This window comes from Chiroxiphia lanceolata, chromosome 2 (genome assembly GCF_009829145.1).
Source record: "Chiroxiphia lanceolata isolate bChiLan1 chromosome 2, bChiLan1.pri, whole genome shotgun sequence".
NCBI lineage: Eukaryota > Metazoa > Chordata > Aves > Passeriformes > Pipridae > Chiroxiphia > Chiroxiphia lanceolata.
The window spans coordinates 87,927,381-87,954,795 of NC_045638.1; positions in this window are offsets into that span (position 1 = coordinate 87,927,381).

Sequence of the window (27,415 nt, forward strand, 5' to 3'; positions counted from 1 at the left end):
AGCTATTGGATGGTGTGTGCAGTGCACAGTCACCTCCTAGGTAGATCACAACAGCTGTTTGTCCATGCACAGCAATAATAAACTGTCACAGAGACACAACCAGGAGGAAAGCCTCATTCAGCTCACACTGCAAGGGAAATGTAGGTCAGTGGAATATCATTACTGAAATTGGAATAAATCTGGGACACCGAGGCTAATAAAACTCTTCCTCTACAAGTACTAACGGCATCATTAGTGACCACGAGTTGTCATGCCAGTGTCTCCTGCCTTTGTACTGAGAAGTTGCCTTTCACGACTGGAAGGACACAGTTCAATACTGGGTTACATCACTTGGTCCGTTTCCAATTTATTTACCAAATTACAGCCTTCTTCAACCCTCTGGCTGTCTTCCATGCATATGCTGCCCGGACCTGAGCCTTCTTAGCTGTGTGTTATCTAACAGGATCACAGCCCTGCTAGGAATGACCTATATTTGGCTTGTTCTCCAGCATTTAATTTTGAGCAGTAAAAGCTAATTTTCTTTTGTACTGAAAGAACATATGGGTTCATTGTGAGGGAGAAGAATTGTTTGAGTGCTCTATTGAAGTTGGATATTTTTAGGTGCGTGCAAGATCAAAGCTCTGATATCTTTTGGTGCAGTTATACATGTACCAATATGTAACAGCAAAAGAATCTTTTTCCAAGTCTCCATTCAGAGCATTTTCATTACATTATGAAGCTGCCTTTGACATTTTTGTGCCATATACAGCTCTTTAATGCAGTATTAGCTGATGTGAAGTGTGCCAAGCCCATTTAAGCACAGAATGTGTAGATATGGAATGAAACAAGTTTTATCAAGAGACAGCAAACTTCAAAGTTTCCAGAGGTTGAACTTAGATAAACCTTATTATAACATGATAACTGTTGAAATAGAGTTCAGACTTTTCCAAGCAGTTTTTGGTAAAACTCATTTCTCAAAATTCTGCAATACTGGTTAATGGTATTTCACACATTAATTTGTTCTGTCTGCTTCAAGTCTTGGCTTCAAGTCAAAAGAAATGCATCCAAGCTGTCAAGTTTACATCTAGGCTTTGCCAGAGTGTGAAGTTGTTTATATCTGGAGTTCTGGAGCCAGCTGACACCTAGACACTTAGGAAAATTAATTCAAATTAATTGGAGGTGTGAACTTAGAGCATCTCAGTTCAAGTATCTTAAAACCCCATGTGGAAACTCTTATTCAGATGTAAAGTGTCCTCAGTTCTGAATATAATCTTCCTCTGAGATGAGCTATATCTAAATTCACAACTAATATCTAGCATCATCTTTTAAAGCAGAAACTGTTGACAAGGAAATTTCACAGGTGCACCAAATAAGTGATAAACAAACTACTTCAGATTTAGGACTGGTTTGGTTGTCATAAAGTCATAAAAAACATCTCAATCTTTATCCAATCAAGGAGTTTTCAGCTACTACAAGAGAGATAAAGTAAAGGTCATGTTTCATGATTCATTAACGGTCATACTTTTAATCTGAAATTATTTGAAATAGCAAAGCTCTGTTTTGTGTCTAATAAATCTGAAATCAATTGGTTTTCAGTAACAGGTCTGGAGTTTTTACATCTAAATTGCTAAAAGATCCAAAATATAATAAACAAATAATACTGCCATTCTTTCAGTGTGGTGTTATTTCCTCATGTCTTAAACACCTGAAGTGGACCTTTTTGTGTACTTTGTTTTGAACATTTACATTGTACATTTGATGTTAAACGTACACTTTTAGCCTGGAGTCTCAGCATTGTCCTTGGGTTGGAGTCCTGGGGATGTTTTTATGGTGAAGATTTCCTGCCTAGTACAGCAATATTTAATGATTTCTTGGGGAAAAGGGAGGAAAGCAGTTTTCCACCGTTATTCTACCTTATTTTCCTTTTTCTCTTTTCATTATTGCATATTTCTCTGTCCCATTCAGAGTGTTCCTCCTGTCACTCACATAAAGAAACAAACAGATACATTGAATTAATAAGAAAAAAGGTACCTTAGACCAGTATCTCTTCTTGGATTAGCAGATCTCTTGAGTACAGTCCTGAGACTGTCTGGCTGGGGAGAGACTGTAGTTTAGCAACACATTTTATGTGATGTCGTGTGTATTTTGAACTCTTAAACATTATAGGTATTCATACCTTCTCCGTGAAAGTCCATACTTTACAGAGTTCTATGTCATTCCTCCATCTCAGTGAAAGCCAACACTGGCTTCTCTTCCAGCACTGTAGATGTGGTGCTTTGGGGCACGGTTTAGTAGTCGACCTGGCAGTGTTATGTTAATGGTTGGAATCAATGATCTTGGAAGTCTTTTCCAACCTTAATGATTCTATGATATGACTCTATGATCCACCTTCCAGCTGACGACCAAAGCACACCAGCTCTCTTCACAAGTAACTACAGTGAGACCTGTCTGCTGAGTAGCAAACATAGCACCCATGTGTACCAACAGATCTAGAGGAGATCCTGGAAACTACAGGCTGATAAGTCTGACCACTGACCCTAGTAAGATGATGTAAAAAACAGTAAAATCAGTGAGCATACAGATAAGCATTACCTGTTGGGAAAAAATGAGCTTAACTTTTGTAAAGGGAAATTCTCTTCCTACATGTAGTTTTACCATGAAGTTTTAAGCACCTCAGTAAAAAAAGGATGGGATGGTCATAATCTATTCAGATTTTGAAAAGAAAAATATAAAAAATACCTTTGGTAAGTCTTTATGTCAAATATTATTAAAGAAAGTAAGTTGCTATGCGAATGAAGAAAAGAATTTCTGAAAGGTAACAAAAGGATAAGTAAAAAAGGGTTATTAGTTGCTTTTCAGAATGAAGAATAGTCAGCACTGAGATACCCCAGGACTGATGTAAGCGTCACTTTTTTTTGATATTGTCATCAATGCCCTTGAGGAAGCAAAGAACAGTGAAACCTTTATGATTAGAAATTATATTAAGATCTATCGGGTAGTCAAATGATGCGGCTTTATAGCCTAACAAAACTGAGCAAAGGGGCTGAAAGCCTATGAGTTCCTACCTAAAAAACATGAGTTCCTATGTGCAAAAAAACACAAAGCAATGAATCAATCTAGAGAAAATACTCTGAAGCACAGAAGCATGATGCTGAACTCAGAAAAGGCAATTGCAAGAAGGACGTATTGGAATCACTATGGAAGTTTTCCTGAAATAATAATGTCAACAAGTCATGGCTGGGCTTCGCGAACAAAGATTTGGGAAGGGCTCTACCCACATTTGTTGGTGGCTAAAAAGGCCAATACGAGATAGGCACATCCAGTTGCAAAAGGCACAGCAGAAAGACTCCTCAGGTGGTATATTCTGCAAGGCACGATTCTTTCTGTATTTTGTTTTCTCCTCGAGAGTGATCCTGTGTGCTTTCTCAAAGGCATCAGCAGCGTTATAAATGGTGTGTCTCCAGACCTCCCGATTTGAGGCCAGAGTAGACCAGTTACGTTGATCAATATGGCCAAGGCTGAGATGTTGTTTCAGGGAGTCCTTGTATCTTCTCTTCGGGGCTCCTCTCATGTGGCAGCCGGGGGCAAGTTCACCATAAAGCAAGATCTTAGGGAGGCGATGGTCCTTCATCCTTGAGACGTGCCCTGCCCAGCGCAGTTGTGTTCTCAGCAACATGGCCTCAATACTTGTGACTGCTGCTTGTTCTAGAACAGATGTATTAGTCACATAATCTGACCAGTGGATGTTTAGGATTGTACGGAGGTAGCGTTGATGGAAGCATTCTAGTTTTCACCTGTTATATGGCCTTGAGGGTTTCTCCTAAAGTGGGGGCAGTATCCAATTCATACTTCACTGGTTGTTGTGTGATGGACTGAATAGCTGAGTCTTGGACTACATGGTTGGTACTGAATGTCAACAAGTAATGAAACCTGAAAAAGTCAATGCCATTTCTGTGTTATCAGGAAGAGGACAGAAGAGAAGGCACAGGGCATTATTTCCCTGCTTTATAAAACTGGTATGCACCTACACTGTGGATACTACGTGCAGATGTCTTTTTTCTGCGTCAAGAAGGGTATAGTGGATGTGGACTAGAAACAGAAAAGGGCATCTAAAATGTTCTGGGGATCAAGTAACTGCTTGAAGACAGAAGACAGTGGGTAAAATTAATTTAAAAGCGTTGCCATGTAACAATGTAGGAACTAGGGGAACACTTAACCAGAGGATGAAGAAGATGGGTTTAACACAGGTAAAATCCCTTCTTGAGCCCCTGGGCAGGAAATTACAGCCACTTTCCTTATTAGTGACTGTGGAGGCAGGCAACATTAGCAGGATCAAAAAGGAACTTGACAAATTAACATGAAGTCTGTGAACAGATATTAAGAGGAATAAGCATAAATATATCTTTTCTAGCACAGCCATTGCAGGTGCCTGAGGAATGTAGGGGAAATGAACTGCCGTGAGTGGTCTGTGTGCTCTCTCTATTCAGCATCACCTGTCACTCTTCAAGTTTCCTCATCAAAGACATTTAAAAAAATTATGTCATCAGAATACCAAAAGCAGTAAGTATTATATGTCTGTAGAGTACATACTTGTACAAGAGAAGATTGCTGGTTCCTCATCTCTACCAGCACATAACCTGTCTAGATACCTTTTGAAGTCCACTACCTATGCACCTCTCAGGCAAGTTAACATCTTACTGGAGAACAGCAAGTGTGAACAATAACAAATAACACTCTACCACTACCTGCTTCTTCCTACCCCATAAAGCCTCCAATGTTGTCTTCCTTTCTGTATCCTCCTCAGCAGGCGATTACTCTTCCCTCACTGTCCTCTACCATTATTAAGATAGCAGGTAGGAGGCAAAATATAACAAAAAATGTGTTTTAAAAACTGTTAGAAAACAACAAAAGCTCTGACAGATTTGGGAAGCACAACTTCCCTGAAAAAAGTTGTCCTTTTCCATTATCTTCCATTTTCCATGTGCCTCCTGTTTCCATTCCTTATTATAACTTCCATCAAACTGACCAGCACAATTTTATTCATCTGTGGTTTCCAATACCTCCTCTGAAAACAAACAAACAAAAAAATTCTTTTTTCTTTTTTCTTTTTTTTTTTTTTACATTGGCATCCCATTTTTGTACCAGGCACTCTGTTTTAGGCAAAAAAAAAAAAAAAAACAAAAAAACAAAAACCATAAAATTACTCAACATAATGAATAGTTTAACGGTTTCATACTTGAGTTCTTCTGGAATTCTTGGGTGAATACCATCTGGTCCTGGAGATGCAATACTGTTAATTTTAGTGATTCACTCCAAAATTTTATACTGGTAGTCTAATTTGAAACAGATATTCGAATTCACCTCTTTTTAAGGAAAGTTTCTGGTGTGACAATCTCCCTAAACACATCAACAATGATCATGGAGAAGATTTCTTTTTTTTTCTATAACCCTATCTCCTCTGTATGATCTTTTTCCTTCTTGATCATCTCAGGTCTAAAAACTCTCTGACAGATTCCCTTAATCTGTTGCTGGTGGAAAAAGTTTTCATTTTCATGGTTTTACCAATGCATTCTTGATTTTTTTCCCCCTTTGTCCTGCTGTACTATACTTTTATATTTAACTAGTTCTTTTCTGTTTCCCTTTTCAGAAGGTTTCATTCCATTTTCTGAGGATTATCTTTTCAGTTCAAATAGGGGTTTTCAACTTAGTTGTTTTACACATCATCTTTGGGGGGTTGTCCGTTTTCTTTTTTTTTTCTTAATCTTTCTTTTCTTTTTGATAGGTTAGCCCTTTCACAACAGTCTCTACAATTCACCCCCAACCATGATGTGAAAGGACAAAAAATCCTACATCCAAAATAGTGTCTGCAGTTTGACACAGATACATATAAAAAGCTCCCAATTTCAAACAGAACTCATGGGCTATATAGAAATTCCCTGCTGAGATTTTAAAGTGATTCCTATACTTGCCTTACTATGGAAATCATCTTCTTCCAACAACCAAAATTAAACAGCAATAAGTTCCCTTTTTAGTTGTTTAGATATTTGATGGAGGTGCTGTTTCTATAAATACACACTGCAATTGCTTAAAATTGATTCCATTGTTTATTTAACAACTCTAATTTTCACTGAGTGCAGAGCTTAAAATGCTAGCACATGTCGTGTTCACCTGGGACAGTTTTAAGAAAAACTTGACCTGCTAGGTGTGCTTCCTTTTTAGTTTAGCTTTCCTGGTGTAGGTTGAAACCTGCCCTTGAACGTGTGTATGGCTCCCATTAATATCAATGGGAACCATGTGTGTGCACTGAAGGACTAAATACTAAATTTACCCCTAAGCACTTCCCCCATAATGACTGAGTGTCCTATTACAAAGTCGTTCTTTAACTACCATTTTTAGCAAGAGCTTTTTCTTCTAATATATTCTAACTGATGCTACAACTAATTCTTTGAAGTAAGTGTCATTGCAGAGTAATTGAAAATACCATTAGTATTTACTTGTGCTTTCCACAGTGAAACTACTTCACTTACTTTTTCTCATAGCATTTTTTGGACTACAATGGTGTAGCTGGTGAACATTTCCCAATTTTGTATTTTAATGGTTGCCTACAGCTAGTGCTCCAGAAGTATGGCAGAATACATAATTTTACATTGCCTGTAACTTTTTCCTGATTGAACTTGGTTTTACCTCTTTGTGTTTTACAGAGCTCCACCACAGCCACATCTGTGTTTTCATTCTGAATTGGATTCCTTCACAATCATAGACACTGCTTGCAATTAAATGCATAGAACCTGCTGCTTTAATTGAGTTCAGTCCAATTTGTCACTTCAAACTTCAGAAAATCGTGTGTAAGGAAAGATTTACTTGCCAATTTGATTCAACTAAAGTTGATGGAAAACCTTTTGATCACTCAACCATTAAACACATTTCAAGATTGCGCCAAGCTAATTGCTTGAGCTGGCTGAAGTTTATTTGTATTTAAAACAATCTAAGTTTATATTTTCCAGGGCTGTGCAAACCATTATCTTTCCACGTACTTGTGTTTCCTTACTTAACAATTTCAGGAGTCTGATTCTACTCTTAGACACCCAAGATCAAGAAAAATTTTGTTCTTTTTGGGAAGACAAGGGGGAAAATGGTGCAGTAGTGAGTGCCAACCCAAATTTGTACGTCCATCTGTTAACTGGTGAAATCAGAAATTGACAGAGCCACAGCAATGTTTATTCATTACAAAGCACGTACTTCTGGTTATGACAATAAATCTGAGGGTGTTTCAGCAGCTGAAGTGTTGACATGCCCTTTGGGATCCTGCTGGGCCAGGGTGGAAGCATCTACTGGGAGCACAGCTCTAAATTACCATTAACAAGGCCTCCAGCTTTAGGGAGTCATGATCAGCAATGTTTATGCCTTGCTTCTAAGAAATATAGTGGGGGTTTTAATCCCTTAATTCCTGGATAAATCAGTAACAGGAAATGGAAATTGGTTTTGCTTTGGTCTCATGGCTTGAAGTAAAGGAAAAGCCTATGTTAAATTAAAAATGCAGGGCACAAAGGCTTCATCTTTAAGACATCATTGCAGGTCATGAAATGCCATCTTAGAGACATTTTGTTAAACACTATAAAACATATTTATGTTGTCAGGCCGGGTCCTCGAAAGATAGTCACAAAATAAAACTTTAATAATTAAACTGTGTCAATCTTACAAACAGATTGGAGCTCTGGGTGTTATAGAAATACATATGACAATCCCCTAAGTTGAGATATGGAGGTGTGAAATGTGTATGCAAGATATGGAGGTGGAGGGGACAGTCATTACTGTTCCTCATGTTTCCATTAGATATATTTCTCAAAATAAGGACTAGAAACTACCATCGCATTGTAAGGATGGGGATCCAGTCTGCTTCTTGTCTGGTAGTGGGATACAAGTCTTAAAGGAATTATAAAAATTAAACTCTCACCAGATTCCCTTAGAATCAGTTATTCCATTAGAAAAACTGATCTGCACATTCAGAAATTGAGGGATGGATCAGTCTGGTGACATATAAAATACAAATTCTGTTCACTTCTTGTGTAGTTTTTAGCTGATCAATGAATTTCTTTGTCATAGAGCCCTTTTATTTGAAGAAAGAAAATACACTGTCTCATTACCTTGGAGATTAATTCATCAGGTGTCAACAAATCATGGACAGTTTCTCAGGTATTTGATATTTCAGGTAACAATATTGCATAAGGTGATTCAGATTGAACTTTCCACCTCAAAATTCACTTCCCTTGTTAAAATGACAGTGACGACAAAGATTAGGACTCTGATGTTCAAGAGGAGATATGGTCTCGGCCTGCTTCACTTGAAAAGCTGTTTGCTTGCTAGTACAAATAGCCCATCTCATTGTCTTGTTGGTTCACAGCTGCTGTGAAAGCATACTGATAGACATGTCAGATCTCAATAATTCAGCAACTGAACTCGCAATCCTCTCTCTTACCCTTAAAAATTCAACATAAAGATATCATGTAAAAAGAAAAATAATTCTTGACAATGACATTTCTGTGATTCTCTTCTCCTTCCTTGATGAAGTATGAAGGCGTTTCATTAGAATTGCAAGTAGTCACCCTTTGGCATGAATATTCTCCAGAGCAATGCTTTCTCTTCAGGGATCCATGTTGTGGAACAGGCTGAGAGGAGCAGCACAGAAACACCCATTTTAGTCAGAGTTCCTTACATTTGTTAGAAAATGTGCAGTAGTTTCTAAATTGGACCTGCATACCCAAAGGTCTATGTAGACATCTCCTCTAATTTGTTTTTATGGATGTAAAAGCACAACTAAAATAAGACTGAATTTTATATATTGTTTCAGGCTGTCATTTACACTGTGTTCTCAGTAATGTTCTCTTTATATTGTTTTAGATTACTGTATTTATATTTATAGTCTTGATTTCCTGGGCATGCTCTCTTAGGATACACTTGACCTAGAGCATACCACTTAGAAGTGAGGTTTTGAGCATTTAACTGCTATCACATAGGTTGTCTAAATTACCATAAGCAGAATAAAAAGACCACATGCAAGCTCCAAAGGCAATTGTGTTTTGAACCCAGGGAAGCATTTGGTAAATTGTTCTTAACAATCTTTGCATTTTAACTAAATAAGCAAATGTTTACTAGGCACAAGAGAAGGAAAATAAAAATCTGGCTGCATCCCAGATTAGCAGCCAGCTCAAACTGATGAAGACAAAATAAAAATGTCTTTGTGTGGAAGACTTACAATAAACAGCCTCTCATAGTATTTTTACATTCCTCTGAATATTTCAGTCTCAAAACTGTCCTTGTCAGGATTTCTCAATGTCCTCTTTAGGTTTTCTCTATTCATCTTTCTTTTCTGTTACCCTTTATATAAAATCAACATTGACATACTAGCAAAAAATTTCTTTTGCTACACTACCAGTGCATTTACATGCATCTACATGCCAAGACTAGCATCATTTTCCTTTAGAATTTCCTTGGTGCAGCTCTGTTCTTAGCCACCTCAGTAAGCCCATTTAGGTGGAAGAGTTGGTATCAGAGCACATCTAGATAGTTCAGTGGTTAAAATGTTGGTCTGTGTGCACAATATCTCACTCTTACAATTGTAAGTATACCTTGCACTTTAGGAAGGTTATAACAAGAAGGTCGAGTAAAATGGTAGTTTGATAGGACAAGAGGGAATTACTTTAAACTGAAAGAGAGTAGGTTTAGAACAAATAGGATGAAATTCATTAGGATGAAATTCTTTCCTGTGAGGATGATGAGGCACTGGCACAGGATGCCCAGAGATATTGTGGTTGTCCGTCGCAAATTAGTGCTTTAAAGTCATTCAAAGAATCGCAGTGCAGCCTAGGTGAGGGGGGGATTAGGGAGGGATGCACCACACCACTACCCCATGCCTGAAAGTGCCCAAGGCCAGGTTGGATGGCACTTTGAGCCCCCTAGTCTAGTGGAAGATGTCCCTGCCCATGGTAGGTGGTTTGGAACTAGATGATTTTTAAGGTCCCTTCCAACCCAAAGCATTCTATGATTCTATGATTCTATGATAAATATCAACTGAGCAATATGAAGTGCTTAGCCAGACGAGTTTACTGGCACATCAGCTGAGGAACACCTCCTGTAGGATCCCCTGTCTATAAGCAGAAAGACTTTCACATGGAAGACCTTGCTAGAGGAGCAGGCATTGTCTTTGGAGTGTGACTTGATCATCTTCTCCAGCAGTAAATGTATCTCAAAACTAAGTGAGGTGAGTCTGTAGCTACACAGGCCCTACATGACTCCACAGGAGCACATCCGTCACTGTATTTTATTTTTATGAGGTATTATAGGTTTATATTTTGTCTGTGTTTGTATACTAGGAGACATTTCATTGTATACTGAAGTGGAAGGAAGAGTTTTTTGTTTCATATTATCGTGTTCTTATCCATGTAATAGGCCTTTATAGCAGAGTGTTATCTCCTACAATTCGACAGACACTTTTCTATATAAAGAAAAAGAAAATACAGGATGAAAAAGCCAGACTAGGGATCAGATATATCTGCTAAATTCTCCAAAAAAGTGATCCAATTCTTTATATGTGCATGTGTGTTTGCATAATTGTACACAGGAGTGGTCGTGGCTGCTTTAGAGTAAGTCTCTTAGAATGTCTTCTTTGTTTTCGTGTTTAAGAAGCAAAAATTAAAAATGGTCAGCTGAACCAATAACTGAGCCTACACTGGTACAGTTTCCTAGTTCCTGGTCTCCTTAGAGAATGAGGGTAGCTTTCATAGGAGCTTTCCTACCACTGATAGAAATTCCATGACCACATCTGTCAGCATTCATATCAATAAAAGTTTTCGTGGAGTCTGTACCTCAGATAGCCTTCAGTGCATCCCATATACCCCTGGGTGGATGGCAAGGACTTAAATGCAAGCTCTGAATACTTCCCTTCTTACAGCTCCTTCTTTCTGCTGGAAAAGCAGTTTTAGTGGCTTCTAGGTAAGTTTTTCTTAGAGATTCTATGACAGAGACAGCTGTAACACTAGAAAAAGATGTCAAGATAACAGTCTTCCAAGATAAAACCTGTCACTAATCCTAAAGATAGGTTTAAGAACAAGAAAAATCCTGACTTCGTCACACTGCTTCCTTAGCAGCACTAATCTACAGTAGAACAGATAGTCTGTGTTCTCCATAGTCCATACAATCTTGTGTGCTGAAAATTCACTGTATACTAAAACTATACTAGAGATGAAAGTTCCAACAATACAGGAGATATAGAGGGGGAAAAAAGTAAAGTTAGCAGTAACATCACGTGTTTTGTCTTCCTGGGTTTACATTGTTTAGTGACGTTCACATTTTGGTTTCATTAGGTTTTATATATACATATATTAATTTATATGTCTATGCAAATTAATTTCATGTGTATATATATAAGTCATGTGGAGTCATGAAAGGCCTAATTCCACAGCACAATTAAAGTTGCAAAGTTATTTCATGGTCCATCAAGAACAACAGGAATAGGGTTAAAGACACCAAGTTACACCTGTGACTTTCTTGTAGACATCCTGAAATGCCTGTTAATTCACATTTTAACATTTCTGTATTGAAGTGTTTCTGAAATATCATAATTTACATTTTCCATTTAGCTTTCTCACTGGGGAGGTTGAAGGCATGTATCTGCTTCCCAAATTATTCTTTTTCATAAGAAGGCCATGGGTAGTCAGAGTATATAATAGGAGTTGTATAGTGGGAGTTATGAGCGCTAAAAATCACCACTAAACAAATGAGATCCTTGAAAAAACCCCCACAGAAACAAAAAAAAAATCCCAAACAACAAAGAAACAAAAGCCATTAGTCTCATTAATTTCATAGCATTCCTGAAATAGCTGACAGTAGCAAAGGGACCAGCACTGATGAAGTACTGCCCTGATAAGAAGCCTAAAAGGCATGTTGCAGAGAGACATGGAAAATTAATTTATGACTTTCTTCTTTGCAGTAAGTGTGAAGCTACACTCTTTGCACCTGTGGCTAATTACTGTAGCCCTAAATTGAGGTTACAAAGGAGGAATAAGGAAAAATATGCCCAAGAGGAGAGTCAGGACTGCAGAAAAGAGAGGATGAATGGTTGGATGGATGAGTAGATAGACAGAGAGACACACTGCCTGAATAACAGATCTAGGAGAAGACATGGATGGAAATCCTGGCCCTCATGAAGTGTATTGTGTTTAAATGGAAAGGTTTTGGTAGCAGGGAGGTTACAGGGATGGGTTCCATGGGAAAACACCAGAAGCTCCCATTTTAGCTAGCTCCAAGATGGACTCACTGCTTTTCAAAGCTGAGCAAATGAGCAATGTTAGTGGTGCCTCTGTGATAACATGTGGAAGAAAGGGTTAAAAATGCTATTCGGTAGCTGGGGGGTGGGGGGAGGGGTCTGTGGAATGTGAGAGAAACAACTCTGCAAACAGTAAGGTCAGTGGAGAAGGAGGGGGAGGAGTTGCTCCAGGCACCGGGCCTGAGATTCCCCTGCAGTCTGTGGTGAAGACCATGGTAAAGCAGCTGTGCCCTCGAAACCCATGGATGTCCATGTGGAGCAGAGATCGACCTGCACCTCCTGGAGGGCCCACAGTGGAGAAGGCTCCTGGCAGGAACTGTGGTCCGCAGAGAGGAGCCCAGCAGGATCAGGTTTTCTGACAGGATCTTTGACCCATGAAGGACCAACCCACGCTGGAGCTGTCTGTTCCTAAAGGACTGCACTCCATTTAAAAAAAAAGCACTCTGGAGCAGTCCTTGAAGCCCATGGGAAGAAGCCGCATTGGAGAGGTTCATGAAGAACTGACTGTGTTCTCTAGGAGGGACACCATGCTGTAGCAGAGGAATAGCATGAGGAAGAAGGAGCAGCAGAGATGAAGTGTTATGGGCTGACGGCAACTCCCAGCTACCCTCCTGCACTACTCAGGGAGGAAGCGATGGAAAAGTCAGGAGGGAAGTTGAGCCTGTGAAGAAGGGAGGAGTGGATAGATGGTGTTTTTAGATTCGTTTTATTTCTTACAATTCTACTTTGTTATTAATTAGCAAGAAATTAAATTAGTTTCCCTAAGGCAAGTCTGTTTTGCCTGTGAAGTTACATGGCAAGTGGTATCCCTGTCTGTACCTTGACCTGTGAGTTTTTATTCTATTTTCTTGTCTTAGTGAGGAAGACTGAGAGGGCATCTTGGTGGGCTCACGTGGTAAACCAAGGTTGTTCCACAACACAACGTCAGTTAAAACCTTATCGTTTGGTTCTCACCTTACCTGGACATTGGGTATGTTTGAAGACTTTTTGAGAAGTTCCTGCCTTGCAGCTGGTGTCATGGATAGAGCCAAGGCTGAGAGTGCTCCAGAAGGTCTGTACAATTTCATAAAATTCGAGTTTCACTGAGAGATCATTTAGCCCATAACCAGCACTAGATGACTATTGAGGGAAAAGCAAAAGGACAAGGCAAGCACAGAGCTGTCTTTCTTCCAGCTACCAATGATCTACAGCTTAGGAAATACCAGAGTAAGTTTCCTTATGTCTAGCAATCTTCAAGGTTCTCTTTATAGTCAACAGAAATAATTAGGCTTTTCTAAGGCCTTATTATCTCACCATAATGCAGCTATTTGAAATCAGCCAAATTAATCATTCCCTAGGAGGACTTATTTCTTTCCTGTGACTGTAAGGAGGGGAAGGTGAAAACGAGCTTGTATGCAGACATCAACCCTGCAGATGAGTGAATGGAGGTGAGATGACTCCCACAGCTGTAGATGTGCAGGTAGCAGGGTGGAGGTAAAACCTCTTGGAAACTAAAATATTCAAGTCAGAGCAGAACTTGCAGTATGCTGATTTCTGAGGGCCTCCCTACACAGCTGCAAAACATCAAGGAATATTTTATAGCCATCCTTGCCCTGAACATGTCAGAGAAAAACCGGTAAAAATAAGTAGGTATTGTGTATAGAAAATATATAAAATATCCCTTTCTGTAAAGTAGGTAGAGAATGAATAGCGAATTGGCAGAGTACCCAGTGAGGAGTACACAACTGTGCTGTTCCTTGAACTTGCAGGGGGGCATGACTGGGCTCTATGTTTTATAATTCATCTGAGACTTCATCTGCAGTCATGATAGAGAAGAGATCAGACATCTTCAAACTCTGCTGTTCCATTAGTAGTTTCTCTGATCAGCACTAGTTTCCCTGCAGTCCCTCCCTCCCTTTCTCTGTGTATTTCATGTGAATTAAAGAGCAAAATTTCCTCTTCCTTACCTCTGAGCTGAGGGGGGGCTCACTTTCCCAACCAAAGGATGCACAGTATGGGGGTATGCTCTGCTGATCTTCTCCTTTTGAATGGCTTTTGAAAGCTGATGATGTGATTTGAGAAGATTTTCACTCTAGGACTTTTCAGGGTCTGCTGTCTGGTGAGTTTTGTATTTGGGTGATTTAAAAACAAATATTTGGAGACAGGTGGCTTGTTGCAGAAAAGATGTTGATATAAAGGAGGAAAAAGAGCAATCATTTTAAAGTTTGCTTTCTCTTCTGTGGCTAATTCACCCAATTATAAGCTGATGACTGTTTGCTTGGTTCAGGAAATGGGTCAATGAAAGGTTTCTTACAGGCACAAAGAAAAACTTGCATTTACTTTAGATAAAGAAAAACAAGCAAAAGAAATAGTATTTACACACTGTTCTGCGAGCATATTCTCAACAGAGGGAAGTCCAGAAGGATCAGCATTGTTTCCTTCAGAAATCTCACTTGTAAAATAAGGTTTTGAAGTTTGAAAATAGTTTGGAAAATGCCTAAAACTCTGGATTCCCAATCCACGTATGAATTTTTAGATAATTGCAATGTGGGAATAATATTATAACAAATCAAGTATCTTCATTCTTGTTGGACAGCATAAGTGGGGTTCAATTTAATGAAGCTAGACTTTTGTTTGCCTTCAGCTTTGACTGGCAAAGCAAGACTAACTTGATTAGTCCAGAGGGAAACGCCACATCAGAGTGTGTCAATAGGACGAGTGGCTTTGAGTTGAATGCTTTTTCATATTTTCTTGGCCTAATTTAAACCTAAAAAATTCAAGGTAGTAAGAAAAAAAATGAAAAAATTTAAAGAATATTTCTCGAGCATGATTTAAAAAGCTTGGCTTGTTTTCAAGTGAATGCAAGAAAACAATCATTTAAGCCAAGACAGGAGCTGAACAGAGAAGGGAGCAAATGTGAAGAGGCTGAGAAACAATGTGCTTCCCTCACCATGATTTCAGTTTCCACCTTTGCTCCCTGCTGTGCCAACTCCCATTCCACAGTTTCCTAGGTCACTCACAAGTCTGTCTCAAATCTGTTCACCTCTGTAAAAGTCATGTGTACACAATTAAACACTTGTAGTTCATTAAAGCACACCAAGGTGAAGATAACTGTAATTGTACATAATTAACTTCTTTTTCCCAGTTCCTTAATAGTTGAGATTATGGATGTGGCTTCCATAGTTTGCAGTAATGAGGCCTGAACTCTCACTTTCTTTAAAAAAATAAGGTATAATAAGGCAGCTGCTAGATGGTGCGTAAAAAAATCCAAACCTTTTAGATGTCTGTATCTGTGCAGAAAATTCCACCTTGTAGTGGAGGTGGGAGGATTTCTTCTCCACAGCTATGCAGGCTAGACCCAAGTAGACCTGAGCTGATCATGATGCAGCATCACAGAAATGGGTAGTTCAAGCAGGTAAATTTACTTAAAATTACTGAAAATCTACTACATACACCTCAATGCGTCAAGAAGTCATAACAAAATCCCATAGCTACTATGAAAAAACAAGTTAGAAGAGGAACTTTTGAAGGTATTATCCTGCTGTTGCATCATTATTTCAGGGTCCATCTAGACTAGATCTACTGAGATAGTGCAAAGCACAGAAATTTTTATTTCCTCTAAGTGTAGGCACACTCTACATCAGTATGCCTGATGTAATTCAACCACCACTGCTATCACAAGGTACCTGCTTCAGAGCAATAGAAGCTGTGGGAGATGTTCCTCTGAGCTCAGTGACTGGCCAATTTAGATAGCTTGGCTTCTTCCTGATCCTTCTCAAGGTCTTTTTAGTCTAAACAAGACTGTTAAACATATAATTTGACATTTCTTACTTCAAATATTCATAAGAAATTGAATATTAAAGACATACCTACCGTAGAATTCAAGCCTGACTGAACCTCTTGTTGTATGCCTGTGAAAGCCAAGGTAAGAGCACCAGGCAGAGCTGTGGTATGTTTTGTGCAAATTCCTTTTGTGACTAGAAGAAATGGACTTCCTGTCTTCTGAGGAGCTGATGGGGCAGCTGCAGTTGTGTCCTTCCCTAATGAGATCATCTTGTGGTATCCATCTAGGAGATCTCTCTGACCAAATGAGTTCATTTAAGTGCTACTAAAATCATAACATACTTTGCTATGTCGTTGGTGGGTTTCCAACATACAGGAGTCTTTTGACCAGCACAGAATCTAAACCACAACATAGTCTGGAATCTGGGCATAGGAAGTTATGTAAAACTTGAGCTAAGGCTGCTATAATTTATGCTAGGAAACAAATGAATTGCTGGAATACGAATGTTGCATAAAGCCTAATTTGCCCTCAACCCACCCCCAAGGAAGCTATGCCAAATGCCATGATGAAATCAGGATGGAATCAAGGTCTCACTGTTGAAATTATCTCTCTGGCTTTATTGCAACATTTTCCATGTGATTCTATTCATCTGCTGTGTTTTCTTATTATCACTCTTTTAGTGCTCTCATATTATCTAGCTGATTAAGAAGTACTTTGCCTTCACTGTAAAACCAGCACTCACATGCCCAATAGCTTTTTCATTGCAATAATAAGAAAAAGGATAGTTGGAAAAAATATATGAAATAATATCACTTTTTCTTTTCCCCTGATGAGCAGGAGACTGTTTAAGTGAGCGGAATGATTTTCTCAGGATTAGGAAACGTAGGTTCTCAACAGTGGAGAAGGGATTGGATGCATACTAGAGTGGGCATATAAAATGAAAACGATTAATCCTGAAAGCTGAGTCTAACAATAACAGAAATCCCAAAATATTTCACTTTAAAAGTCATCTTCTGTAATCAGATTATAGAATTCTCTGTAAGATTTCAAAACGTTTTCAAAGCAATTCTGCAAATGAAGTTCCATAGAATGCTGGTAGGGAAGACCTTACAGACAGTTATTTTGTTTCAGCACGTAATTATATGTAGTTCATCTAAATATTTTGTTCAATTGTTTAAATTCTTAACATATTGCAGTGTGTGCATTCTGTTCCAGTGCTTTCCCATTCCCTCTTCAAATAAGGCAGAAAATGTCATGTCTGGGTTCCTCTTGTAGATATAATCCTTTTGTACATGATAACTTGATTCCCTCGGCTTAGAACACCTCAAATAACAAACTGTGTGCATTCTTCAGAGAACACATAGACCCCCACATGCAGAGTATATCAGATGAAATTGCTTTGAAATAATCCTCTAATTTTTCCTGAACAATGACAGATTTTTATTTTTAAAAAAAAAAAACAAACAAAACAAAACAAAACTGTTCCCAGGAAACATTTTGATAAGAGCTTTAAGTTGATTACTTTTTATATCCTGTGTCCTGTTTGGCTGATAAGCTCCCAATCTCCATCCTTTCACGTTGTTTTTATCTTCCTGCACTGAACCCATCTACTCAATGTCATCTTTCAGTTGCCAGCGTGAAGGTGCCGGTGGAGGGGGAGCAGAGAAAAAACATAAGGGTGGCACAGTCCAGCACCAAGTCAGAGATTAGGGGTCAGTCTACCCACACAGATAACTGCTACACTCTCAGGAATTAAATTTGTTAATCTTTGGAATACTGTTCATCTTTCATTAATCATATAAGCTATAACAGAGCCTTTGATCTAAATGCAGTGTAGCCAGAAACCCGCTGCTTCTTTTGGCTCTGATCTATGAATCTGAGTTGTCAGGAGGAATGCTGTCCTCCCTTCTCTTAAATCTGTCTCCTAACATTATTCTACTCTATTTGCAAAGAAGTGGGATGGTTTCATGGTTAAGTCATAGTGCTGGAGTTTCAGCAGTCTGGATTTGGTGCACAGCCCTTGGCAAATGCTGTCTGCCACTATCAGCAGGAGGGTGATTCTGTTGATTGACAGATGTCTATTCTGCGCTGATTTCTGCTGGACGGCAACTGAAGTGCTTTGTTTGGTAAGGTCAGCTCCATCAACCTGACTCTGACAAAAGCATGGTCTTCCCCAAAGAAGATAAGAGTTCTCTCCTGGGTTACACCAATTCCAAAATGCTTTGATTCACACAGTGACTTGATTAATTGGTGTTAGAGGTCACTGAGACATTTAGAAGAACCACACTGTATGATTAACTCCTTAATTTCAGCAAGCTGGTTTTTTTTCTAACAAAAGATAAAGGGGATGGGGAGGGGTGGGAAGGGGGTGGAGCAGAAAGATGGTGATTGACTATCAGGTTTTACTATTTAATCTTTTGTAGATTAGTCCATCATCTAGCATGGGTTCCTTGTAACACAATTGGAATTGTTATTGTAAATGTATTACATGAAAGCACTGTGAAATTGAATCACAGGATGTCAAATAGTACTGGTACTCTGAAATACAGTCAGTACACTGTTATGAATTGGGTGTGGATTATCGACACAGAAATGCAGTTGAATTGGATAGCAAGTAAAAATCCCTGCAGGTAGTATTTTGGTAGAGCTTCACTGGGTTCTGAGGGACTCAAAACTTCTTTCAGGGGATCATTCACCTGGTTCCCCAGGCAAGCAGTCACAGCACCAAGCCTATCAGAGTTCAAGAAGCATTGGGACAATGCTCTCAGCTACACGATGTAATTCTGGGGGTTACGCTGTGCTGGCTAGCAGCTGGACTCAATGATCATTGTGGGTTCCTTCAAACAGAGGATATTGTATAATTCTATAATTCTATGATTCTAGCCCCATCACTGATTCTGCTTTTTTGAAATGTGCAGTTCACAATACATACAGCAGGGTGATAGGGTCAAGAAGATAGAGTGAGAGAGTCAGAAGAAAAAATAGAATAAAAATTAGAGGAAGAGGAAAAGTAGTACAGAGATATGTGACAGAGCACCAAATGAACTGAACTGGTGCCTTTCAACACAGATGCTGAGATGGAAAATGACCTGAGACTGACTCAACTCATCAGCTTCTGACACCCATAGGACCCTCCACTCCTGTTTGTGCACTGTCTGCTGTCTTCATGAACTTGTCTCCTGTTCCACCAGAGGCAAACTCCCCAGTGTGAGAAAGGGTTTGCTACATGAGTGTACCTTTAGAACAAATTTATTGAGTAAGTTTTCACCACCTCGCTCTGAAGCAAAGATGAACTGTGAGATGTTATTTGCACTTGGCTAACTGAGAAGCAGAGAGACTCTATAATTTGCCCAGACTCACACAATTAGCAATGAATTAAATCTTCTATTTTCAAAACTGTTCCCTTAACAGTGAGCTATTCTTATCAAAGATTTTCTCTGCAATCTTTCCTGTACAGGTAGAAGTGCTGTTCCTCTAGGAAGACTGAATCTTGATATTTAATTCCATATTTTGAACTATTTACTTTAAAGATTCACTTCTTCAATCATATTCAACAGCTATAATAAACAGATGTCCTTGTAAGAACACTAGTTCATGGAAAATATATATATATGTGCAGTCTCTTACATTTTCAAGTAATATAATCAATATTAATTGTTGTGCTGTAAAGTAGGATTTATTCTTCACTGTGAATGGAATGGAATATGAGTTTCACTAAATCTTCTCTAATTCAGTACAATACAACAAAAGCCAAGTTACACTGCAGCTTTGAGAATTTCTACAGATTGTATAAATGGAATATATAAGAACTCAGTAAAAAAAGTCATGTTTCAAAAGTGTCAAAACATAATTCAACATTTAGAGTGTCCTTGTAGAATGACAGATAAAGAGAAAATATAATCAATTGATTCATGAGACAGAATTGAGACCATCAAGTTTCCACTTGGCTCTGATGCTGTTTTCTCTGAGTGACTCCTGGCCCAGCCATTTAGTTTCCCCATGATCCAGTTTCCCAGTAATAAAACATGGAGCAGTTGTGTGCCCAGCTGTTGCAAAGATCATTTCTACAAAATGCTTGGTTAAACGTAGATGCATAAGACCTGTAAAGTTGGCAGTGAGCTTTTTGCAGTTTGCCTGAATCAAGGAGAGACAAGATGATATGAAGAACAGAGGTGTTAAACATCCTTCCTGAGGGCTGATTCCATTCTGCTTTGTATTTTTATAGCACCTTCAAATATGGAAGAATCTAAGGGATAGATTTGGTGGTTTTTTTAAATATCTGAAGTATATTCTTTAGTTGGGAAAAAAATTTCCAAACGTTCATATCCACTGACTTAGTGTTTCTTTTACTGAATCAACAGCCTAAAACAATTTGTATTTGGGATATGCTTATTTCTCACCTCTGTTTTCCTTAGGTTGCTGTACCACAGTCTAAGACTTTCTCATGTAATCATTCATTATGAAATTATTGATCTTTTATGAGATAAAGGTAATGCCCAAGATGGGAAACTAACAGTTGCTATAATAAAGAAATGTGAAAGGACAAAGAAAGGGAGAGAGATGAATAACGAGAAGAAGAAGAAAGGCACAAAGAGAAAGATGAATCATAAGCTGTGATTTTGAAGGTGAAAATGCTTTTGAAAATTTGGGTAATTGATAAGGTACATTTGCTATTTAATTAGATAATGATTTACTCTTGGTCTTTATACAAGCCTTTCATTGGCAACAGGGAATGACTGACTGTCAGCATCGGCATGATTAGTGTCAATGCTATGTCACCCTGGTTCACAGAATGGCACTAGAGAATTATTATTCACACTTCCCTAACAAATAGTTTAAAATTGCTGACAAAAGATAATAAGTTCTATGAGCCAGTGAAATGTATTAAATTCCATCACTGTTTCTCTTTTGGAAGGACAGAATCCTGAATAAAATAATGAAAACTATGACTGGGAAAATCTCATAGAATCATGAAATCATAGAATGGTTTCAGTTGGAAAGGACCTTAAAGATCATCTCATTCCAATCTCCCCCTTGCAATGGGCAGGGACACCTTGCACTAGACCAGGCTGCTCAAAGCCCTATCCAACCTGACTTTGAGTACTCAAGTATGAACATTTTGGAATTGTCCATCAATCTAGGTTGAGATCTGAATCATCCACAAATCAGGGCAGTGCATCTGAATATACTAATCTATTCCTTATATTTACAAAATCTTATTACTCTCTCATGGGTATTTATATATGCAAGAGAAAAAATAAAATATTTTTAGTTTTGTAACATAGTAGGCATATTTTTATTACAATTTTTGTTTTGAAATGAACAATGGCCTTTTTTTTTGTTTCTGAATTTTCCATTTGCCCTTTTTGCATACCACTTAGGCAGCTATGATGTAATTTTCAACTTCACAAAGAGATAGAGATGAGTAGTCTTTTAATGGACATGACAGACAGCAATGCTTAAATCTCTTCCTGCAGCAGCCTCCTTGTTAGACAGTGGGAAATTCACTCAATCTCTCTCTCAGCACATTATAATATGTTAGGTGATCAGAGGTGAAGCCTAGGTGATTACATCCAGAAAATATTCAGGTACCTAATACCTACCTTACACTGAAAGTTAGTGCTGATATTCCTTTGAGCCATCTAGAAATCAAATCAAATAACAAGTTGTTGGCACTGCACAGAGGAGAGTGGTACAGGGAAACCTGGCTTGGAAAACTGCATGGAATCTGAAGTTTCTCTGACTGTTTCAACACTGTGCCTCACCCACAGTAATGTCTATTTTATACATATAGTACAGCCAAGATTGCATCCATGTGATTCATAGAACCAGAACAGAAACTGAAACTGAGGGCTACTCACTCGCACAAGGCGTTCATGTCCCTGAGTCACATGCTTAACCCCTGGCCATCCAAAACTTCATTTCATAGAATCATGTAGAGCCATGGAACTAGAATTCCTCAGTTGGAAGGGACACACAAGTATCACTGAGTCCAGCTCGTGGACCTGCACAGGACAAATACAGGAATCCACCATGTGATTTTTTTCCTACCTGTTGGTGTACCTTCAGGACTGAGATATAGCACAGCCCAATCTGTACTCAGGGCACCCTACAGATCTATGAACTGTGTTTCAATAAGCTGTAAAAATCATTTAATGCAAATTTCCCACTTGCTGAACCAGGCTGAAATTGGACATCTTCCTTGCTTATCCACTTGTCCACAGCCAAAGAAATAACTGAGGTGTTAAAGTGTTGGAGATAGTTTTGGAACCAAATCTCAGTCTCATAACTGGCCTAGGCCCACAGTGATATGTCCAAGAGGTAGGAGTTGAAATCTTCCATCAGACTTTGTTTTCAGCTCATGCAAGCCTGTTCTGGCCCAAAACTGTGCATTTTATTATTATGAGCTGAATTACACCTGGCATTGTTTAAGATTTTTTTTCCCTGTAAGACTTTTAAGATAGATAGAAGCTTTGAAAAACCAATAGCCAAAAAATAGCACAATCAGTTGTTAATTCTTCTTTAAGAACTTGCATTATTAGTGGTACTTGGTGCTTAATGCTTCCTCTTATGCTGTTTATTTTTCTACTTCAGTAAAAGTAGTCATTGAGCTAAAGTACTGAATGAAGCATAAAGCCAGAGGAATTTTGGTGGAAAACAAGAGCGTATGCAATGGGGGATAAAAACAGAGTCAAAAGTTGGTCCTTCCATGTGTTGGATACGCTTGAGAATTGTTGTTCGAAGAAGAATGGGTCACTTCCATTAAGCCTACAGACAATGGAGCTAGAGAAGTGCCTGACTAAATATGATGACGTGGCAAGCTGTGTTGTGTGGAGACTGAGTAAACACAAAACCAAAGCAAAGCTCTGGGAAGTCATCTTAGAAAAATCCAGTGATCAAGAAAACAATTATCGGGAATGAAATATTGACATTACATGACTCTTGAAAGCGAGATGAGAAAGGGAGATAGGAGATGTGTTCCTCATATTATCAAGCATATTAAAAGGGATTACCATTGTGAACTGCAGCTGAATACAGACTTGTCCTCTAACATAAGTGTGCAGACTTGTGGAAGTTAAACTGAAATGGCAGCAGGCTTATTACTTGAATGAGTAAAGAGTTTTCATGATACTGCCCTTAAAAGAGCATAGAATATAAAGGAATATATGGTGAAGATTTGCTTTGAGCTGGATTGGATTGGGCAGCACTAATCTGTGTTAAAACTGCTGAATTAGGAATGTTCACTGATCAACTCTTTTGCATGACTCTCAGGAGGCTGAATCTGACCTCAACTTCTTAATAGGCATATTAAAATTGGAGTGTGAACCATTGTAAAATGCTTTTCATTGCTTACCCCAAGCAAAACAAATACAGCTTTGTTTTCTTGATTGATAAGTGATATTTGATGAGAAGAAAAGTATCTGAGGCTGACAGAACTGAGACATTCTTGCATCAATATTCATCTGGCAGAAGGTGAAGGCAGGCTGAGAAGGAAGTGTAAGGGCAGTAGCAATTCTTTTGAAGCACAGTCTGCAAAATTATTATAAAGAATAATGCTTCTCATGACAGAAAGTGATGGCCTCTTGGGAGTGTGGCCCTATTTTATCCTCACATGTTAACATAGATTTAGCCCCATGTGAGATGCCAGACTTCTGCTGATTTTATAATAAGTGAAAATCTATCTCTCTCCTGCCTGATATTCTGAGAATATTTTTATACAAGTTAAACATTCTGAGAAAGAAGTATGCGTTTAGGTAACTCAGGATATGGCCATGAGTTTGAAAATTGAATTATTTTGAAATATTGACATGCAACAGATAATAATTGAAACGTTAATATATTTACATGGAGTTGTGATGTTTAATGTTGTTACAGTTTTTGGTAAGCAGTACTGATACTGGGCACTGCATTTCCAAAACAACTAGTTATTTTGACTACTTAGTCAAAAATAATTAATAAATGTCTCAATATTTTATCAGGGCCAAAGAGGAGTTCTGAAAATTTTTCTCTTCAAGTATCCTGTGAATGTTGAGCCATCTAAATTCATCAGTGTTTTGAAAATGTAACCTCACATAATGCAAGTCATAGTTTGAAATTCCCACTTTTTATCACTCATTGAGTTGCATCCTTTGTAAGAGAGTCAGGGTATAGCAAGGATAAAGCTAAACTCTTCCACATTCCTCAAACATTTTGAGATAGAATTAAACTGAAATCAGCTGTTGGTTCATTGAACCATAGGAAGACCTTCAGCCTTGGTGGATTTTTTTTTTCCTGACTGTAGACATGTGAAATTTAAGTATCTTATCTAGTCAGAGGAGACAGGGAGAGAAATGTAACTCCATAGGACAGTATCTCAGGTTGGATGGGGAGGTCGTCTGTATGTAGCTATCCCTCTCCATTTGCCAGTTTGGATTAGATTATTTCTCTGATAAGTATTTCTAAAGACTTTGGATCTGTTACCTTGAGATGCTGCTGGGGAAGTATCATAAACTACCAGGCATAAGATTTGTCTCACCTAACTTTAGATAACTAGAGTGTGGGTACCTGTATGTAAGCTGGTTAACTGGATCTCTCCAGAGTGAGTCAAGAAAATAGAGATAAAATCCATCTAACTTATTTCAAAAGTTTGTTTTAAGATGAAGTGATTCTACTTCTGGAGGTGTATGTCCTCTACATGAAGTCAGAGAAGTTCAATAGAAGCCCAAGTTGGCTAACTCAGATGAAGATATCCACACATTGCAGAAGTTTGTGTTTGGCTAAATATTCCTCCTCTGTAACCGTATCTATATCCTTTGGATAACAGTTTGCAATAGCTTCCCTACCTTTAAACACAAAATTGAAATAACTTGCAAACTGTATTTTTTTGGTAGAGCAATAAAGCTGTTATCCCTTGTGTAAATGCTTTATCATGTAATTTTAAATTCATGCCATTTGCTCAATAGATTGTAATATATCCTAGTACTGTCATTACAACCTGTGTCCATATTGAAGTACATGTAAGTACACAATACCCAACACATAGGCCTAGCTGTGGTTTAACATACAAACCATGTGGATTCTGCATGTCTCTGATTTGTAAAATGCAATTTAATTAGGGCATTATTTAGCAATGAGAAATATTCTGAACACCTGTAGCTGATGTCTCAGAGAGATTTCTTCACTGCTTTTATGCCAATTTGAATGAAGAAATAGAGTCATGGTATTTCTTGTACATGGCACCAAGTGCAGAACAAGGAAACATTGGATGGTATCTTAATTCAAAATTGTTTTTTTTTCTGTTGTTGTCACAAGCTCCTGAGGTAAATCAAATGTCCAGAACATTTATATGAAAATATCTCTAGTTGTTCTGTTTGACAAAGGGGCCATGTAAACCAGGGCACTTGCTATCACCAGCATAACAACAGTGGAAAACCACAAGAATGCTTTTTAGATGAGCTGTTTTCAGTGTAGTCTATAGAAATCCACTTTAGGGTGAATAGGGTGAAGTTCTGGCTTTACAAAAGTGATGCAACAATTGCTGAGGTCAACAGGGCCAAGTCTTCACCTTCTTTATCTCTTTCCCTGTCTCTGCAAGTGGAGGACCATAAATGAATCTGTTAATTAATGTTTGCTTAGGGCTTTGGAGAGGCAGTGTACCTCCAAAGTGCTCACTAACAGCAGCAAACATCAGAGCTGGGGTCCTCACTCCTCAACCTGGGAAGCACAACTGCTCTTCCTTCTTGTCCATCAACTGTAGTCTTTCCACCATCCTCTGGATCACCTGAGTTGTTCGGCAATGGTACTTCCATCTAATAAAGTTCATTCTTCTGTGGTAGATATTAATCAAAATTCTCCTGCCACCCTTATTTCAAACTCCAGATATGTTTTAATCTGGTTTTTTCTTATGCTGTAGTGGGAGGAAGGGATAATATTAAAGGGAAAATGCAAACTATGCGGAAAAAGGGCACAAGCAAATAAAACTCTGTGATATTGGGTAATAATTATGGTAGTAAAATGAATTTCTAAATGAACTTTAATTTTAAATATTAGACTTGGGCATTAATATATGCCTCTGCAGCCATGTTCCTGAACCCTGAGCACAAGGCTGTTTGCAGAGGTGCTCAGGAAGTCCTTAGCTGGAGCAACGCTAGTGAAAGCTGTACAGTATTCCGGCATTTCCCCCAGCACCTCCATCTCTTCTGATACTGCATAGACCCTCATCAGGTATTTGAGTGAAGAGTGCTGGGATGGAGATGACACAGTAAAACAGAAAGGAGAGAGAGAGCATGCCAAGCTCAAGGGAGTATATAAATATATTATAAAGCTCTGAAACTCTCAATAATTAATCCTGAGTGAAGTCTCTCTTATTTTATATCTTTCTTTTTTTTTTTTTCCTTTTTTGACTGTAGAAAGAACAACAAAACAAAGGCTTAGGAGTTCCCTCCCCCCACTAAACTCAGTTGCTAAAGAAAAAGGGGTTTGTTTTAACCCTTGACATACATACAGTTACCTGCTATTTGTTTGCATATCATAGAATAATAAAATAGTTTGGGTTTCAGGGGGCCTCAAAGATCATCTAGTTCCAACTTCACCACCATGGGCAAGGACACATTCCACTAGACCAAGTTACTCAAAGCCCCATTCAGCCTGGCCTTGAAAAATTCCAGGGATGGGGCAGCCATAACTTCTCTGGGCAACCTGTTCCAGTGCCTCACCACCCTCACAATAAAAAATTTCTTACTAATATCCAATCTGAACCTTCACTCTTTTAGTTTAAAGCCATTGCCCCTTGTCCTATCACTCCCTGTCCTTATCAAAAGTCCCTTTCCACCTCCATTTAGATCCTCAGCTTCTCCTTTGCAGCTTTTCTTAATCCATAACAGGAGATCAACTAGGCTCCTAACAGTGTGCTGTACAGGTTTTAATCAGAATTTCTGGAGCAATCTCAAACACCACTTGCTTGGCTTTGTTTCCCCATACAGTTCAACGTCCTGCAGTGGCTTTTGCTTTCAGTCACACATGCAGCAGATGATGTCTGCTTCAGCCTTTTTTGCTGCTGAACTGCCTGGGTTGTCTTATTTTCTGTTCTCTGTCTTGAGCTTTGTCCTCTTCATTTAACTGCGAGGTGATAAGACTGCAGGATGTGTCTTAATGTAGATGCTCCCAAGGCAGACCCAGACAAGCCGACGGGGTTATGTGACACTGGGAAGTTTGTCAGCCGTGATGCAGCAGCGAGATAGTGGCATTCAGTGTCTATGGGCTGGCCTGGCTTCTATTTTGCGGGTCCGTGCAGGCTAACAGGAGATGCAGACTTGGGTATTTAGTAAGTTTTGTAGAGATTTGTCTCGTGCTGAAATATAGCAACCCCTTCC